Raw genomic sequence first — 19,051 nt, 5'->3', positions numbered from 1 at the left:
AGGCAATTCTATTTTATGATGTCATTGTGCTCCATGTCAAGTTTCTTTTCTATATTCATAACCAAATGTTTCCTTCTTGAAGCATTTCACCCTGCATTCCTATCTTTCCATTTATCATCCATCTACCAACCTATGCACCTATCAACTGAGCTATTATCTATCACACTGATCTATCTATCTATCTATCTATCTATCTATCTATCTATCTATCTATCTATCTATCTATCTATCATCTATCATCTATCTATCTATCTCATACCATTTATCTATTTTTATCATCTTTTTATCATTCTACCAATCAATCTACCATATCAATTAAGCTGTTATCCCTTGTCACTTAGCTAATCCATTATCAATGTATCAATCAACTACTATGAAGCTATCATCTACCAACCAAGCTACCTATCTGTCTATGCATCTGTCATCTTATTTACCTCAGCTATTTAACATTCACCCACCCACCCATCCACCCCTCTAGCTTCCCTACTGTTCTATTTTCTGTGCTTTAGAATTGGGGTTGAAACACATTAGTTTTTTATTTAGGGCTCATTTGTGTGTGTGTGTGTGTGTGTGTGTGTGTGTGTGTGTGTGTGTGTGTGTGTGTGTGTGTGTTTGACATCGTTTGTACTCCCCTTTTTTCAGTAGGTTTTTCAACAGACACCCTACATCGAAGTTCTTAACCATAGATAGTGTTGTGATGTCTATTGCAATATCTATTCATAAACCATGTGCTTATACATATTTGTGTCATATAATATGCTGACAAACGTGTCCAGAGCACAATGTGACTCAGCTTTCTTTGATGTTGGGAACCCTATTGAGAAAGACAAAAATATTTTAGTAGCATTTTTTTTTATCTCGATGGTCATTTCTTTGCAGTCTTATCACCCAAGATCAGGCCCCATCTCTGAGTAGGTCAGGGTATACTACAAAAGAGGCACACATTTAAGGTTCAGGTAGGATCTCCTTCATTGCTTGGGCTCAGAAGAGCATAATGTTGAAAGATACAGGCAACTGGAGATTAGGGTCCTCACCTCACCTCACCTCACCTCACCTTACCTCACCTTACCTCACCTCTCCTCAGCTCTCCTCTTTTTATCTCTCCTCACCTCACCTCACCTCACCTCATCTCTCCTCACCTCACCTCACCTCATCTCTCCTCACCTCACCTCACCTCACCTCATCTTTCCTCACCTCACCTCACCTCTCCTCTCCTCACCTAACCTCACCTCACCTCATCTCTCCTCACCTCACCTCATCTCTCCTCACCTCACCTCTCCTCTCCTCACCTAACCTCACCTCACCTCATCTCTCCTCACCTCACCTCACCTCATCTCTCCTCACCTAACCTCACCCTTATCTCATCTCTTCTCACCTCACCTCTCTTCATCTCACCTTACCTCACCTCTCCTCACCTCTCCTCTTCTCATCTCTCCTCTCCTCACCTCACCCTTATCTCATCTCTCCTCATTTCACCTTTCCTTGTCTCACCTCTCTTCATCTCCCCTTGCCTCTCCTCACCTCTCATTTCTCTTCTCCTCTCCTCTCTTCTCATGTCTCCTCTCTAAACCTCTCCTCAGCTCACCTTTCCTCATCTTTCCCTCATCCTCACTTCACTTTATCCTCATCTCCTTCTCTCTTAGAAATTTTCATGTGTCATTTAGTTGTGCGTTGTTCCTGTCAAAGGCTCACTCAGTGTTTGTTACTTTTGAGTTTGGCCATGGGCTTTCTGGTGAATCTCCTTCTGAGTAATTCCAACACCATAAAGCACTTTAGCACTTCTCTTGACTCATGATGAATGTTAGGAAATGTCTCTCGCTTAGTTTTGTTTCCTGTTGCTGTGATAAGGTACTCTGGCAAAAAATAGCTTTAGGGAGGAAGGGTTTATTTGGCTCATGATTACAGGTTACAGTCACAATGGCAGGCGATTTAGAAAACTGGTCACACTACATCCACAGTCAAATGCAGAAAACAATGAATTAATGAATATGTGCATGTTAGTGTGTAACTCACTTTTCCCATCATCAGACAGTTCAGGATACCCAAGGAGTGTTACCACCCACAGTGAGTGGGTCTTCCCTCTTAAATAAACATAATCAAGATAATCCCCCCACAGATGTATCCACAGATAAGCCTGATCTAGACAAACTCAGACTTCCTTCCCAAGTGATTCTGGATCATGTCACTTTGACAAAATTAATGTTACCACTCTATGTAATTATAATCAAGTAGCTAGTTCTTTAATAATTAGGTGAATTTCATGAACTTAACTTTACATATTAAGATTATAACCTATCTATACTAATAGATGGTATGCCTAAGTTAAGACTCTCAGTTCCCATGGTCAAGGATTGCTGTGTTCATGACCTCAGTGCTGGGTGGAGTGGAGAAAACAGTGTCTCTGGAGCTTCTTAGTTACCCAACTTAACCGAATTGGTGAGATTCAGGTTAAGTGAGAGACTGTGCCTCAACAAATAAAGTGTCTGATCTGGAGAGATGGCTCAGCAGTTAAGAGCACTTGTTTATTTTGCAAAGGACAAAAACCAATTGTTTGGTTCCCAGCATACACACGGTACCTTCCAACCACCCAAGACTCCAGCTCCTGGAAACCTGATGGTCTCCTCTGGCCTCTGATAGCATCAAGCACTCACGGGGTGCGCATGCAGGTATGATTGAGGATTCCTGGAAAGAAGCTGTTTGTAGAGACCAATTGACTGATTAAAACCTCAATGACTATAAAGTTTGGAGGCTTACAGGTCTAGAACTTAATTTCAATTTGCCTTGGTCTTTCCTTAGCCTATTAAATAGCCATTTTCTTGCTCCTCCCTCTCTGTGACTAACTACTACACTGATTATGGGTTTTTTAAAAAAACCCTTTTGATTAACAAACATAACAAAACCCTAATTCCCCACCAGTCAAATGGCTAAAGTCATTAGATACCATCTGAGAGGTATAGCAGGAATTTCTCTGCTGAGTTGTAACTGCCACTTATTGTTTCTGATGTATTTTTAAAGTCCCTTGATTTATGACTTTATTTTTTCTGTTCATCTGAAACTTCATGAAACTGTGTCAATGTTAGAATATGGATTTTGGGTAACCTAAATCTGTGTTTGGGGCATGGTTACTTAAATTGGATTTCATAATCCATTCCTCTTTAAATGTTTGTGTAGACACAGCACAGCACTTGCAAACAGAAGTGATGTCAATGTGCTATACTTGGTGTGAGTTCAGAAGTCTTCTGGTGCCACTTCCAGAGAATAGGGAGACAGGACCGGACTGAGCCAGTGTCTTCAGAGGAACAAAAGCAGCAACTAAGATTGTTGTGACACATCTAAGATGGGAATGTGATAATAACGTAAACAAACAAAAAACAATAATTCCTGGGCTGAGGATGCAATTCAATTGTTAGAATATTTATGCAGCATGTATGAAGCACTGAGTTTCATCAAAGCTTGGAGCATTGCACAAAACTGGCTGTGGATGCCTGTAACCCTGCCACTTGGAAGGTGGATTCATGTGACTAACTAAAGAGCTCAATGCTACTTTGCTCTATATAGTGAGTTAGAGACCATCTAAGACTACATAGCAAGGTCCTGTCTCAAAAACCCCGAAGAATTCAAAACATGTAGAATAAAATAATGACCAAAGTTTTATTTTTAATAGGAAATACTTGGAGTTTAAGCTTCTGTCTGTGTGGAATTTCATGCCATAATTAAGATTTATTGGCATGTTAGATTGTAGAAAAACCTTTACATGAGTAAATGCTTGCTGTATTAACTCAGATTCTAAATGCCTCCATTTTGGAGGGACCGTCAAGCATACCACTCTTGGAGCAAGGGTGCTGCAGAAAAAAACAGCACAAAGTTTGGCCTTCTAGAAAATTCTCATGATTTATATTATAATAAATTCAGTTTCCAAGGAGAACAGCCACCTGGAAGACATTAGCATTTATAACTGAGAGAGACAGAGACAGACAGAGACAAAGAAAGACAGAGACAGACAGAGAAACAGAGACAGAAAGCCAGCCAGCCACACATACACACATACACACAGAGAGAGGTGGGGGAGGGAGGGAGGGAGAAAGGAGTTGGTTTTCTTCTGTTTTGTGGGATCTGTGGATCAAATGAGGTCTTGCACTTTACCTGCTGACCTACTTTCTAAGCCCTCTGTTTATTTTTTGAGACTAGGTCTCATGGAGCTCAGACTGGCCTAAACCTCTACTTAGCTAAGCATGACTTTGAATTTCTGATCCTCCTATCTTTGCCTTGGGAGTGCTGGAATTAAATGTGTACAGCACCATGTCCAGTACATGCAGGCTAGGCAAGTACTTTGCCAACTGAGGCACAGGTCTAGCCCCCTCATGCCTCTAAGATTTTAAACACATAGAAAACTGTCCTTGACTGATCAGTTTTCCAATCTGCACACTTGTGAGCACATACACACACACACTCACCTCTCTCTTGTACCAGAGCATTTGTCAGTCTAGTTCTTTTAACTGCAGGTATTATGAGCCCCTCTTCAAACAATGTAGAGCCCTTAGCCTCACCTATATTGGGACAGACTCTTAGAACAATGGTATACATTTTACCTCCCCTGTGACAATGAAATTTTAGACAATTTCTATTCAAGTCTAGTCCATATTTATCTGCATATAAAGAATAGATGTGCTGATTCAGCCTGAACTAGTTTTGGATGCACGCACAATAAGGCAAAACTGTGTCCTCTAGTCACCTTTAGAAAAAATCCCCCATTGACCATCTCATGCCTATGCATAACTAGGCATGCATATGATTAAGATCAGATATGTTGTGGAGACCTTACAGTAGAGAAATGATTTTATAATTTCATCAATTAAAATAGAGAATTTCCCAGATTATAGCTCCCACCCTTAGTAACTATTCCTTCTTCAAAAATCCCACAAAAGGAAGCCCTGAACAATAATCGGCTCCTTGAGTATCTTTCTTCATGGGATCTGGTGTCTTGACACTCTTTCGCTCCAAATAAAGTTACCTTAAGTCTCTTGCAAATCTATGTCATCTTTTATTTTCGGTTCTTGATCTATAAATCCAAGAAAACAGAAACACCCAGCCCAGACTCTGACCACAGGTAACAAGTCCACTAAGTGTTTTCATTGATGTGCCAGACTGACTTAATGATCTGCGGTAGGATTCCTGCTATTAGCACAAAAAGCTCCCTGCACTGGGATGGGTGGGAGCCCAAGGGAGCAGCTTCCAGGTCCAGAAGGCAGTGCCTCTGGCTTATGGTATCAGAAAAATCCTAATCCTCCATTTTCTCTTAATACTGTAGGAAGAAGAAATAAAGCCATAATTCTTTTTCAGACTTCAGAACCCAACGTGCTAATTTTAAGAGCTTAAAAAAATCCTCCTGATTAATTAGTAATTATTCACTGGGGATCAAGAGAATTTGCTAATCAGAGCTGCAGGAACTACAGTTGGCAAATACTTGCATCTTTAAAGTTTTTTTTCTCCTCTAATAATTACCCTGCAACCTTTTTTAGTGCCAAGTAGGTGGGATTATTCTTATTGTAGTAAAGTCCCTCCAACAGCCAGCCATCTTTTCTGAAAAAAGTAGAGAGCAAAAGAAAAAAGAGCGGGAGGGAACTGACACAGATTAGAAGCTTCTTTCAATGACACTGCTTGGTGGAGCTGAATTTAAGGGTGGTGGTGGGTATCAGCTCAGTCAATAGTGTGTTTTCCAGGAGTAGAGGAGAGAGCTCAGAAGGTAAAATGATTGCAACAAAAGCACCAAGGACCTGAATCCAAAACCTATGTGAAAAAGCTGGCATATTGGTATATGCTTATAATCCCAGCAGCAGGGAGGCAGATGGGAGGATCCTGGGGTCTTGCCAGCCAGCCAGTCTAGCACAACCAGACTAGCACAATCAGCCAGTTCCAGACCAGTGAAAGACTGTGTCTCAAAAGTAAGGTGGTGGTGCCTGAGGAAAGACACCTGAGGTTGACCTCTGGGGCATACAGACAGACACACACACACACACACACACACACACACACACAGAGATACACACACACAGAGATACACACACACACATGCAAGCACGCATGCACACATACACACATGCAGCCAGAGGGGTAGATATACACAGAGAGACAGACAGAGGGAGGGAGAGGGAGGGAGGAAGAGGGAGAGAAAGAGAGAGAGAGAGAGAGAGAGAGAGAGAGAGAGAGAGAGAGAGAGAGCACTAGAGCAAGAGAGTTTTTTATGTTAAACACACCCCACACTAAGGGTAACTTACAATCCAACCATTAAAAAAAAATAATAAACCTCAGCCCAGAACTTTCAGATCTGGGTCTAATGGGTTTATAAAGTGAGAGGGAAACATACCTGAGGGAAGCAGATAAATGGGGACAGACCTGCTTTCCTTTATCCCTGGGGTCTAGAGAAAGCATCATAGTACTGGGTGAAAATAGTAGTATCTACTCCTTTGTATTTTGATGACATGAAATTCTACAAAGTCAGAAAGGTGGGTTTATTGGCTACACACTATTCAACATATGTCTTAGTCAACTTACAGTGCAGTGAAAAATTCAGCCGGCCAATGAGAAAACTCTGTCATCTAGAGTCCTCATGACAACCTGCATGTATGTGTGTGTGTGTGTGTGTGTGTGTGTGTGTGTGTGTGTGTGTGTTTGTGTGTGTGTGTGTGTTTGTTTGTGTGTGTGTACACATATACATGCCCAGGCCTGCCTGGTGTTACTCACTTGTAATCCCAGTGCTATGGAGGCAGAGACAAAAGGATTCCTGGGACTTACTGGCCAAGTCTAGCCTACTGAGAGACCCTGACTCAAAGGAGGTGGCTATTGTTTCTGAAGATGACACCTAACATTGTCTGCTAGCCGCCATACACATATGCACGCCTGTACACACACCTGCACCTATACACATATGAACATGCACATCGTACATCACATACACCTGCCACACATACATATATATACATGAATATGAATACACACATTTAAGGCATACATATATGACATATATAATATTATATATCACATTATCATGTATATTGTATATCATATATTATATATCATATTGTATATCATATATCATGCTACATGTGATATGTATCATATATAATATATGATATAAGTCTCACTGGTTATTGTCTAACCAGCTTATATTATTTTTTAATTTCTGTTGACTTCCTTCATAGACTAATTAGTTTGACCATCTCAAGCCCTTAATTATTTCGGACTGGGAACAATCTTAGGGGAGAAGGAGGGATTTGAATATCTCTCAGTGGCCTCATGATTGATAAAGACATGAAGGAGTAACTGCATGTTCAGGTGAAAGATAACCTCACTGGTTTCACCAAACACAGCAGGGCACTGTCCTGGGTGAGTTTAACCATCTGGTCTCATAAAAGGCCGGCCTGTTGAGACAACTTCTGTGATCTCAGCACAGATGTAACTCAGTGAGAAGGACATAGAAGTCCTAGCCCCCATCCCAGGGGCTCCCCAGACTCCAATGTCTTTACAGTTAGCTTCATAGAAAGGAAAAGGGAAATTGCTCAAGCCAGCATAAAGTGTGCTTCCACACATACTTCTCCCAAGCACAGCAGAAAGTAGATAAAGGTGTTAGTATACCCCTGCTTATCACAGTGCAGGTTCATCCTTGTGAACAAGACATTCAGTGACAGGGCAGAACCACACTGGTCATCTTCTTTACAGAAACAAGTGCTCTGTAACATAAGGAGATTTTCCTTCTTTTTTTAAAAAAAAAATTAAACCTGTAAGTGACTGGACTTTCCTCTCTACATCTGCAGCCTGATTTATTTGAACTCTTCACAGTATAGAGCTAAAGTTGATTGTGAGCAAAAGTTAATGGTCAGAATTCATATGTAGGAAGAGTCACAAGGAGAAGGTTGTAGTGGAGTGTTGCCCACCACGTGTGACACTTTAGGTTCCCTCCCCAGCAGCACATAGTGGTACAAATCTGTCATCCCAGCCCAGATGGTACCAAGCAAAGGACCAGAAGTTCAAGGTTATCTTCAGTTATGTAGTCTGTTTGAAGTCAACCTTGGCTACATGGAACTTTGTCTTAGAAGTGATGGCTTCCAGGACTGTATTCTATGAAGGACAAAATTGAAGCTCATGCTGCTGTTATGGATGGGACAAAACCTCATGTTCAGTTAGCCAAAGAATAATCCTTTCTTTTCTCATGAAAGGCTGAGCTCGTTTTCAGGAGTGTGCTGTTCCAAGGGCCCACATCTTATTTGAGAGGACTACCCTAGGACTGGGGAATTGCTCAGCTTTTCTCAGATTCCTCCAAGAAGAGGACACTCCATGTGTGTGGATGGGTCCCTTTCTCCTTTGATGCCCTGGTAGTCAATTATACACTTTTTTTACTCTGTGCTGTCTAATCCTTCAGTAGACACGTTTTCACAATTTCACAGACCAGCCACCATTGGTCCTAAGACTAAATCCCAAACTGTTGTCACTGTTTACTCCTCCATGATTAAGTCATTGTCTGTTTTGTTATTATGGACAGAATTCATCTGTAGGAAGAGTCATAAGGAGAAGGTTGTAGTGGAGTGCTTGCCCACCACGTGGTGTGTGTGTGTGTGTGTGTGTGTGTGTGTGTGTGTGTGTGTGTGTGTGTAAAGAGAAACATTTTACCTGTCAGGTTCATTAACCAGCTCCTAAAAGTGAAGAAATGACAGCAAGTGAAGGACACTGAGCTCAGATGCTCAGTGAGTGTTGACAGTGGTGAGCAATCCAGAATCACTCCAGAGTATAGTAGGTTCTTCCATGTTCCCCTCCTGTGTTCCACACTATCTAGCTTCTGTCTTACTCACTGACTACCCCTGGGCAATCTAGAGAAGCAAGGATTGCAGGAATGAAGATTTTCCCATCATGCTTTGCAGTGAGAACCCAGGAGGTGGAGTGAAATGGAAGGCTGGGGAAGGTTGTCCTGGTCTACCACAGACTGACCCACAAGCCAGACAACCACAGACTAATGCTGCCTGCCTATTTTTCTCAAGAAGTTTCCATGTCTAATTTCAGGGTTGGCTTGCTGAGGCCAAAGAATTTCACTTGTTCCATTGATTTCTATCTTTTTTTTTCTTTTACAAGCCAGGCATGCCAGCCAAGAAATCTGAATTCTTGATGGAAAGGGTTCCTGTGTTCATAATCGTTTAATGTGCATGCTGAATTTCCTCTTATGCAACTATATAGTATCAAGGCAAACTCGATGGCTCCTTTAACAATTCTTTCTGTGTGTAATACAGTAGATTATTACTGCGCTGTAAAAATGTCATTGATTCAAGATACTTTTCTTAATGACCCAGATTGTAATAATTCTCCCCTCAGACATAGGCAAGATACCCATTTTTACTCATTAGACACACTCATAACCTTCATAAAATTTTAACCTTTAAACAGTCTTTTGTAAATTTAGAAGTCATATGGTCTTCACATCAATTACTTCTGAAGGAATTCCCCCTAATTATATGCTGACGAATGTACACTTAGAAACACAGGTTAACAGTTCAAAGACTTCCAAAGCAGAAGTAATACAGGATTTGGTAGTCATTAAAAATAATAACCTCAACTTAATATTTTTCTAATTTTTCTCCTTTAAAATTCAATGTCTTCAAAAGTACTTTTTCCTTAATAGGTGACAGATACGTTAAACACAGGCTGTGCAAATGTAAAAGCAGCAATTCTATTGATCTCATCCATGGAAAATTTCTGGACAAATGGAGGAAGGCTATTAGCAAAAGCTTTGATTTTTAGTTCCATTATACTTTGCAATTAAAAAGTAAGGGTAAGTTCATGTATGATTAGATTAACTCATGTGCATGCATGTGTCTGTCTCTCCGTGTGTGTGTGTTTGTGTGTGTGTGTGTGTGTGTGTGTGTTTTCAGTGGAGAACTTAGCAGTAGGTTCTGTTTATGCAGCACTCATTCCTGAAAAGCTGAGTGTGCTTTTATGCCAGTCATTATTTTATAAGCTGGAAGGGAATAAGCAGGTTGTATCCTGTTACACAGGAGAATATTCTTAGGGCAGCTGTGTCCACAGCACTCTGGGAACATCTGGTCTATGTGGTTAAACCACAGCTTTACACTCTGTTAGCAGTGAGTTGACTAAACTAACTCCTGAGCTCCGTGCCCAGAGTATCACACAGGTGTGTGAATGGAACAACTCTATAGGTGCCGTCTAACATGCTGATGCCAGGTCCAGGTCAGGATCCCTGCCCCTGATATGGCAAAGGTAGAGAAAAGGAAGGCTGTGCTGGTAGGAGGAGTTCTAGAGCATTTTTCTAGCAACCTGTTGGCCACTATGATGTGAATGTGCTCTGCTCATTCCCAGCTTCAGAATCGTCCCAGTAACTCTGTAGTTTAAGATCAGAAATTCCGGGGATGCACATAACACAACGCATTCCCATTTGTTCCAACTCAGGATCCAACCAACAAAATACAGAGGCAGCTGGAGGTTTATCTGGGTACCATGAACTTTGGTGACGAAGTAAGAATCCCAGTAGACATATGATAGATCGACAGTGACATTTAGAAGGGAGATGGGGATGATAAACACAGGTCTAGGAATCAACCTGTGGGTTTTCAAAACGAAAATAAAAAGCCAACCTTCATCTTGTGGAACATCAGTCTCTGACCAGTCTCTGACAGTCTCTGTTCAGTTGCCATTTTTGGAGATGATTTAATATTTCTAAGGGGGTAGTGGGACTATCTTGAGGTCCATCTAAGGACAACAGAACAGGGTTTTTTGTTTTTATTTATTTACTTTTGGGCATCTCTTTTCATTTTGCTTATCTCTGCTGGTTTAAATTTCCCCCTTCCAAAGTCCAATTCAAGGATCCCCTAGAAGCTTTTCTTATTCATGGTCACCTCTAAATACTCGTTCACTTGGACTTATAAAATTCTAAGTTACACGGGATGTGTACCAACCAAGCAATTGCAGTCACACATAGCATAGAGACCCTTCCTTCCACAACAAGCTGTCTGTGCAGCAGTGGCCCTGTAACATTTAATTTCCTGGTGAACTTGTTGTCATCTTTGTTGTGTGAGTAAACTCAAGAATGTTCACTCAAGGATAAAATGGCCTAAGTACACACAACATACCCTGCCTTTCAGCAGCATACAAATTACATTAAGTTTTCCGTGCTATTTGCTATAATTTGTCCTCAGGTACTGTCATATCTTATTTATTTCCCGGATTAAAAACATCCTTCCTAGGTCTGGTGTGCTAGCCTGCAATCCCAGCTACTTAGGAGGATGAGGCAGGAGGATCACAAGTTCAACTCCAACCTGTGATACAAAGCCAGCCCTGGAAACTCAATGATGGTTTGTTCCCAACTAAAGAATAAAAAGAGGGCTAGGTAGCTTATTGGCAGAGGGCTTGCCCAGTGTGTGAAACCTGGTGTTCAACCCCAGCATTGCAGAACAGAAGAAAACTTAGATGCTTGTAGGTGGGAATCTATGCTTATTTACCTTGAATTTTCTCAAAACTCAGGAACTAGAATACCGTTTCCTTGGAAATGAGCCCATGCACACTGAGAAAATGAATCTACAAAAATAACCCAAGCAAACATCACGGAACACCGACGCTTTATGACATATGGGCTGACTCTTCCGGGTTGTTGCATAAGCAGCTGTGGTGGAGAGGTCCACATGCCCCTGTTGCCTTCAGCATCTTTCCCCCTCAAATCACATAAATCACTTTTGGGAAAACACCAAGGCACACTGTGTGTGCTGATCTTATTCCAATTACACAAAACCTTATTAAAACAGCCATTGTGACAACAACATCTCGTCAGAAGAGCACGCCAAATACTTAGGGGCATAGTCTCAGCTAGACGTTCTGGGATTTGGGTACTGGGTGTCTATTAGCGATAATGGGCATTACGTCTGCAAATCCCCAGGTGATCGTGTCAACTCTACCTGTTTCGCTTTCCACAGGTGGAATGATGCTCTAATGAGGCCTATGTCTGCAAGATTTCTGCTTAGAAAATAAATGGTTTAGATCCCACTTCCCTGTGAATCCCTTGCTGCATTACTGACAAGGGTAACATGAACGCCTAATTGCCTGTTGCAAGAAGTGTGGTTCATTGTTTTTTAGACAGAACTGGTCTGCGTGGAGTCTCAGTGCATTGCCCTTAGTGCGTGTTAGAAACACACGCAAATGGTGAGTTTTGCCTAATGAAGCTGTTAATTATTTTCCCCTTCATCCTTCTGTTATCACTATCCTCTCCTTCCTCCAATTAGGCAACAAGCATCAAACAGTTCTCTTTCCTTGATCTCCATCCTTGGTCTTCTTAAGTGCTCTTTGTGCATACCACCCATTATCTTTCCTTTGACTCGTGAAAATATAAACCTGCCCACATTCAGACTTGAGGTCAGTCTGTGCAGATACCAACATGTTATTCCATCATTTGAATTTCAAATTCTCCTCCACAAATGTTTATCATCACACACACACACACACACACACACACACACACACACCACCACCACCACCACCACCACAGATTTAAGGAGAACCACACACATGTTCTTTTAATCTTTGCTTCTTCTACAACATAGAGATGTAAATAACATGTTTTATCGATTCATCTCTTCCTTTAGAACACAATGTCCATTAAATAGAATATAATTCAGGCAGTTATTTTTGCAAGTCCAGGATTACAAATGCTATCTGGAAGTATCTATATGAGCTCCTACTTGTGTATTCCAGAGAATAGATATAAAAGATAGGAAGTGTATCTGTCTATGGAAAGTTTATTCATAAAATATAATGATTCCAAACTTGCACTCTTGGCTGTGCAAAATGTTGCATTTGGAGTTCATTTTGAGACCTTTCCTATCTACATGGGCCACCAAGATACAAGAGGACAACTGGCCCCAGTTAATCAAAGCCACAGGCTGACAAGTGATTAACTCCAGTTGTCAGATGATTAGCTCTAGCAGTGGGGTCACAACCCTGCCTGTCACTAACTGACACCTAACTCCATAGGAAAGGTAAAGAAACTTGAACACACCATTTCTAAAGCCAAACTCCATGCAGCTGCAATAGACCCTGGGTTCTGTGCCTGGCTTCTCAGAGGACTCCAATTTTCAGCTTTTGTTAAATTAGTTTCAGATCAGTCAATACTTGTTTAAAAACATGTCATAAGTCTCTGTGGCTGGTGCATGCTTCAATTACCTCTGATTATTACATCAAGATTCACAAACGAGATACCGGAGTCACTCCTATTTACTGGAAAATGCTATTGAAACAAACTGAAATTCAATTTCGGGGCAGACTGCAATAACCCGTCAAAACATTCAAGCAGAGAGGAAGTTGGCCTTGAGGTGTGCTGGGCCATTGTTAAATGTAAGACAGCATCTCACCTAATAATTTAAACATGGTCTTGTGGCCTGACATTTTTAATGCTTTCTTGATCTCTTTCTTCTGGCCCTATGTGCTTTTCTCCACTGTGGGGAGCAGGACATGGTGGGTTATAGATTAAATACCAAGCCTTATTCTGCCAATAGCACTTTAGGAGGTGGGGAATGACTGAGCACTCTTATAAAAAGTCTCACCGTAGGTGTCCGTGCAAAGTAACCTTTATTTGGGTTTTTAAAAGGTGCCTGGGTTTTAGACACATACCAATCTATAGAACTACCAAGTTTAATTTTTTAACTCTTATCTGGGAAGCAAGCCTTAACCACATCCATAGACTGATCTGAAATGTTTGTCAGTACAAATTAGGATCCTGCCTTTAAGTAACACAGTCTGGTATTAACAATTAATTTAACCTGCAGGATCTCTGGGCTATGCAGCCAGTTAACGAATACAATCTGGTCCTAACACAGTTTTAGTTGCATGATGCACCCCCTTCCCCCAGTTTACATGTACTTAGAGCCTCTAGAAGAAATCAGGGGGTTAAGAATTTTTATGTTTATGGCAGCAGTGATTCTGAAACAAACACATATTTCTCTTAACATCTTCAAGGAAAGAGTGAAGCAAGCCACTGTATTGTGAAGACAAGACTTTTCCAGATAGCTATGAACAGCAACAACCACAGCTACATCCCAAATAGAAATGTACTGTGAAAACTCAGCCAAGAAATTATCAGGGATATGGAAAGTGGGCAAGTGGGTTCACTCATATTGTTCTCACAAAAAAACGTATTTCCCAAAGAGGATGCACACTTGTTCATATTGACCCAAATAGGATACATGCTTGCTAATACTCTCTTAACAGAGAATGCAACGAGTTTCCCAGAAGCAGAGAAGCCACAGGTGAAAGTTAGAAGAGTCTGAAACCTTGAAATGAACTTGAAAACGATCCGCTTCCATATCTATATTTGCAAATTTGGAAACAGAGTTTCAACGGCACAAAAGTTTCATGTTCATAGCATGGATCATGTGTTAGGTAACAACACCAAGCAGGTATGCTAAAATGCTTCTTTCCCAGTTGTCCTTAAAGAATAGATTTCTATTTCATTAGGGTGTGTGGATCTCTCGGTGTCTCTCTCTCTCTCTCTCTCTCTCTCTCTCTCTCTCTCTCTCTCTCTTTCACCTTCCCTCCCTCCCTCCCCCTCCCTCTAGACAAGGTCTCAATGTAGCACCTGATGAACTTGAAGTAACTTATTAAACACTCCAGCTGACTTTGAACCTCTTGATCCTCTTGTCTCCATGCCCTGAGAGATTTGATCACAGGTTGTGACACTTCATCAGATTTATGTGGTGCTTGGATGGAACCAACACTTAGGGTATGCTAACCACACAGTACCATGCGGATGAGGTCCTCAATCCCAAGACTTTTTCTTTTTAATATTTCTAGTATATTTTGAATAGTAGACAAAAGGACTTTTGAAATTGTCACTCAAAGCAATGTGTGCTCTTAAACTTGACAAGTGCTGCAAATTGTGTTTAATCCCAAGTTGAGATACAGAGCAAAACAAACTCTTTGCATATAAGTCCCTGTGCTCACTTTGGTTTTCAGTGTCAGGGTGGAGGGGGAGGCCAGCAAGAGAGGAAAACAGAATGTTAGTTGGGAAATGTGATACCACCGTTACAACCTATTTGGATAAAGGAACTGGAGTGACCAGTGTCTTTCCTCCTTTAAAACACATGAAAGGATTTCTTGAACCTTCCTAATATAAACCCCACCATTACAAGATTTCAGAAGACAGTTCAATCTCTATTTAATATATATATGTACCACATATTATAACCATATAATCTATTTTATACCAGAATTACCATTTCCTTCAGATAAAGTTTTTTTTTTTTCCGGAGCTGGGGACCGAACCCAGGGCCTTGTGTTTCCTAGGCAAGCACTCTACCACTGAGCTAATCCTTCAGATAAAGTAAGAAATGTCCCTGACATATTAACTTTCATACAATAATTGGGGGAGGGTATTCTTTCAGGGCTTTCCCTTCTCTGGAATGTTTTTGGCCCTGAAAACTTGTGCACCACCCACCAGCCAGTACATGTCTCAGCTCCTGGGACACAGAAAAACACAGATGGATGGGATTGTTTGGGATTTTATGACCAACCCATTTGTACCATTACCGTTTTATAGTGGGAGAGGGACTTGCTAATCATGAGTCCAGTCACGTACCATTAATTCCAACCTTGTGAAAAGTTCTGTGAATGGGAACCACAGAGGGGCTTTCCAAAAGCATCTTCTCCAAGGCCTGGATGTTAGTGATACAGAAACAGCTGATTGGGCCAGTGAGATGGTTACTGTATAAATCTGACAACCTGAATTCAAGCCTCAAGGTGCTTGCCCAGTATGCGTGAAGCCCTGTGCTGAATCCCCTCCTGACATCACATCAGCCAGAGAGAGCTGACTCCTGACACTTGGTTTCTGATCTCTGCTTGCCCAGGCACACACATGCTTACACTCAAAAAATTCATATCTCTCTTACACACACACACACACACACACACACACACACACACACTAATAAATGAAGTAAAAAAATGAAAAAGCCTCAGTTGCTACATGACCATTAAAATCACATGATGAACAGTATACTATGCTCAATATTGGACCTGGATATCAACAAAGAAGAGAGAAAATAAAAAAAAATGACTGTTAACTCTGAAGAAAGAGTGCTAACCATCTGATTGAAGCATGCATAGAAGATGGGAATGGCTCAGTCAGTAAAGTGCTTCTCAATAAGCATGGGGACTGAGTTTAAGCCCCAAAACTCATATAAACTACCTGTCATGGGGATGCACTTGTAATCCAAGCACTGAGGGAGGAGAAAGAGGAGGACCCTAGGATTCGTGACTGGCCCGTCTAGCCTCCTTGGTGAGCTCCAGCCCAGTAAGAGACCTTATTTCAAAACTCAAAGTGGGATAAGGAATGACAACCAAGGCTGACCACTGGCCTCCACAAATACACTCACACATGTGCAACCCCCTACACATACCACAGCCCCTTAATATGTAGCCCAGTTACATAATAAAATGTGGTATGCCTAGCTAGAAATAAAAGTATACCATAATTTCCACATGGCATGTGAAGAAGCTGATCTCAGGACAAGATGCAAGTCAGTGGTCCAGGGCTTGCCTAACATTCAGGAAGCCCGGGGTGAATCCCATGCCCATGCTAGTTGAGAATAGAGTAGTGTGTGTTTGAAGACTGGAAAAGAGGGATGGTGGAAGATAGAGAAAGGTTAATCAGTGGCTGCTAAGATGTAGTCAGCTAAGAGACAACTGTTGTGTGAGCAGAGGTTGACCATCTGAAACAGTGTCACTACTGCACTGTGTATTCTCAGCAGAAAAGAGACAGGACTGTGAAATTTTTCCACATGAAGAAAAAAAAAAAAAAAAAAACAAGGCTCGGGAGATGGCTCTGTAGGTCCAATTCTTGCTGTACAACATGAGGACCGAAGTTTGGATCCACAGAACTCATCCGAAAGCCCAGACACCAGAATGTGCACCTAGAAACACAATACTTTATAGGCAGAGAGACAAGCAACCTTGTCTAGCCAGTCTAGCCTACTTTGTAAGTTTCATGTTCTATTAGAGGCACTGACTAGACACTGTCTAGAAAGACACTTATGTAGACCTCTGGTCTCCATGTTCACATACCCATGCAGACATACAAACACATGTAGCCCCCCAAAAAGAAGTGATATGTTTGATACTTGAGATGATAAATGTTTAATCTGCACAATATATATATGTGCTAAAAATTGTGGGGCACCCTATTGACAGGTACAGTCTCTGTGGGTTTTTGTTTTTGTTTGTTTGTTTCTGTTAAAAATAATAAAAGCTATGCCATCATTACTACACTGTAGAGGTAGGACTTTTCCAGGGCAATATAAATGGATTTCAATGTACTCTATTTTGTTTTCCACTGCCATTGCTTTAGAATTGAATCTGAGAAAATCCAAAGAAATCACTGTCACCATATATGAGAAAATTTACCAAATTAGAGCTCGGGGCATTACGACCTAGTCTCTGAGCCAGACCACAGTTTTAAATCAGGTTCCGCCCACTTGTGGGAGACGCACTGATTCTCCCCGCTCGTCTCTGGGACTTTGGTTCCCCACTTTCAGCCTGACTAAGTTGCTCCCAGGCCCTCTCCATTAACAACCCATGTTGAACTCTTGTTTGGTTCTGCCCTTTCCACAGAGAGCCTCTGAGTTTGCCCACCACCATCTGCAATGTGTTAGTGTTGGGCCGGGGATCTAAGCCAGGCATTTTTCAAGTGTCCCACGGTCATAATGGAATTGGAAATGCTTAGGTTTTCATCTTGAAAACGACTTCCTAAAACCATCAGTGTAAACACATTATGGATCTGTTCTGAAGAAAAGCTGCCATGTCTTTGTGTTTATGAGGCAATGACTGCCAAGCGAAGGCCATAGGAAAGCATAGCATATGAAAAGATGGCTTCCCTGTGGTTCAGAGATGAGTGGAGGGAGGAGGGAAGTACCCCCTGGGTCACTGGAGTGACAGAAAACTGAGCCCCAATAAACCATTATTTGTTCTCTGGCACTACCCTCAAAGTATTGGAGTGAATGTAGTTTTAGGTAAAAATAAGATTTTTTTCACCAATGGTTCCCCCCTGCAAATATTGTATTTGGAATATTCAATATTAAAATAGTTGTCCTAGCAGTAGCTAAAATGATTTAAACACACAAACAAACCAAAACCCTCAGCAGTTCAAGGATAATGACTAAAAGGTTGTTTACTTTGCTAAACTCAAGGGTTAATAACAAGTAAAACTACTCAAGAACAGAGTTTCTACCAGCACAGTCATCCAATAGCATGATTTGAGTAGATGGAACTAGCAGGGAAGGTTGATTAATATGAGATCAGTGGTTAGGTTGGGTTAGTTTGAGGCTGGTGAGTTGGTATGGGTCAGTATGGGTTTGGTATTTTCACTGGGTTAGTCCAGGTAGGTAGTTAGTGTAGATTGCAATAATATGAAATTCAGTAGTAAATATCCTTGGCCCCGCTTTCCTTGTCAAGGGATAGAACAAGACTGGAGTCTTTGAGGCCGTTTCTTTTGTTGCTGCTGGGTCCTTAGCTATCCCACTCAGGAGGGGACTAGCATCAGGCAGGAAGATCTACAAGATGCTGGAAGCTGGAAGGCCTCCTGACCTTCTGGCCTGGCAGCAAATTTAATTGCTCAGGTACCTCAGTCTCCTTCCTTTCTGTTAGTTATGAAAGGGCCTCTTTTATTGTTATCCTGCTCCTCCCACCCAGTGCAGCCTGAAAGAACTGTCAGAATCAGCAATACTCTGGCATAGAAGATGGTATGATGTCTATTCCCCTCACAGAACTTCTGGATTCACCCAAGGCACTTGGAAGGACCTATCCTTACAAGCAGAACTGTTGGGGCACGACACGACGAGCTTTCTCATATTGGGGTTTCAGGGATGAGAAGGGACAGGTAGCTGAGACCCACATGCCATGCAAGGCTTTTCATGGAGAGGCATTTGGCCAGAGTTATGAGAGTTCCCAGAAGTCACTAGGACACCACACCCCAATAAAATCAGCAGCATGCGATTTAAACAAAGAAAAGGCTCTT

At 41.5% G+C, this 19,051-nt stretch overlaps 1 protein-coding gene and 1 long non-coding RNA gene across 8 annotated transcripts in view; one reads left to right on the top strand and one right to left on the bottom strand.

Moving 5' to 3' along the window:
- The window catches only part of Nrp1 (neuropilin 1), a 155,149-nt gene that overhangs the window by 100,474 nt on the left and 35,624 nt on the right, over positions 1 to 19,051 (bottom strand). The window lies entirely within an intron of this gene.
- LOC102548537 (uncharacterized) overlaps positions 1 to 19,051 on the top strand; it is a 60,697-nt gene that overhangs the window by 41,169 nt on the left and 477 nt on the right. The window lies entirely within an intron of this gene.

Source organism: Rattus norvegicus, chromosome 19, assembly GCF_036323735.1.
Source record: "Rattus norvegicus strain BN/NHsdMcwi chromosome 19, GRCr8, whole genome shotgun sequence".
Lineage (NCBI taxonomy): Eukaryota > Metazoa > Chordata > Mammalia > Rodentia > Muridae > Rattus > Rattus norvegicus.
Note: the sequence above shows the minus strand (reverse complement) of the source record. Positions and strands in the feature narration are given on the sequence as shown.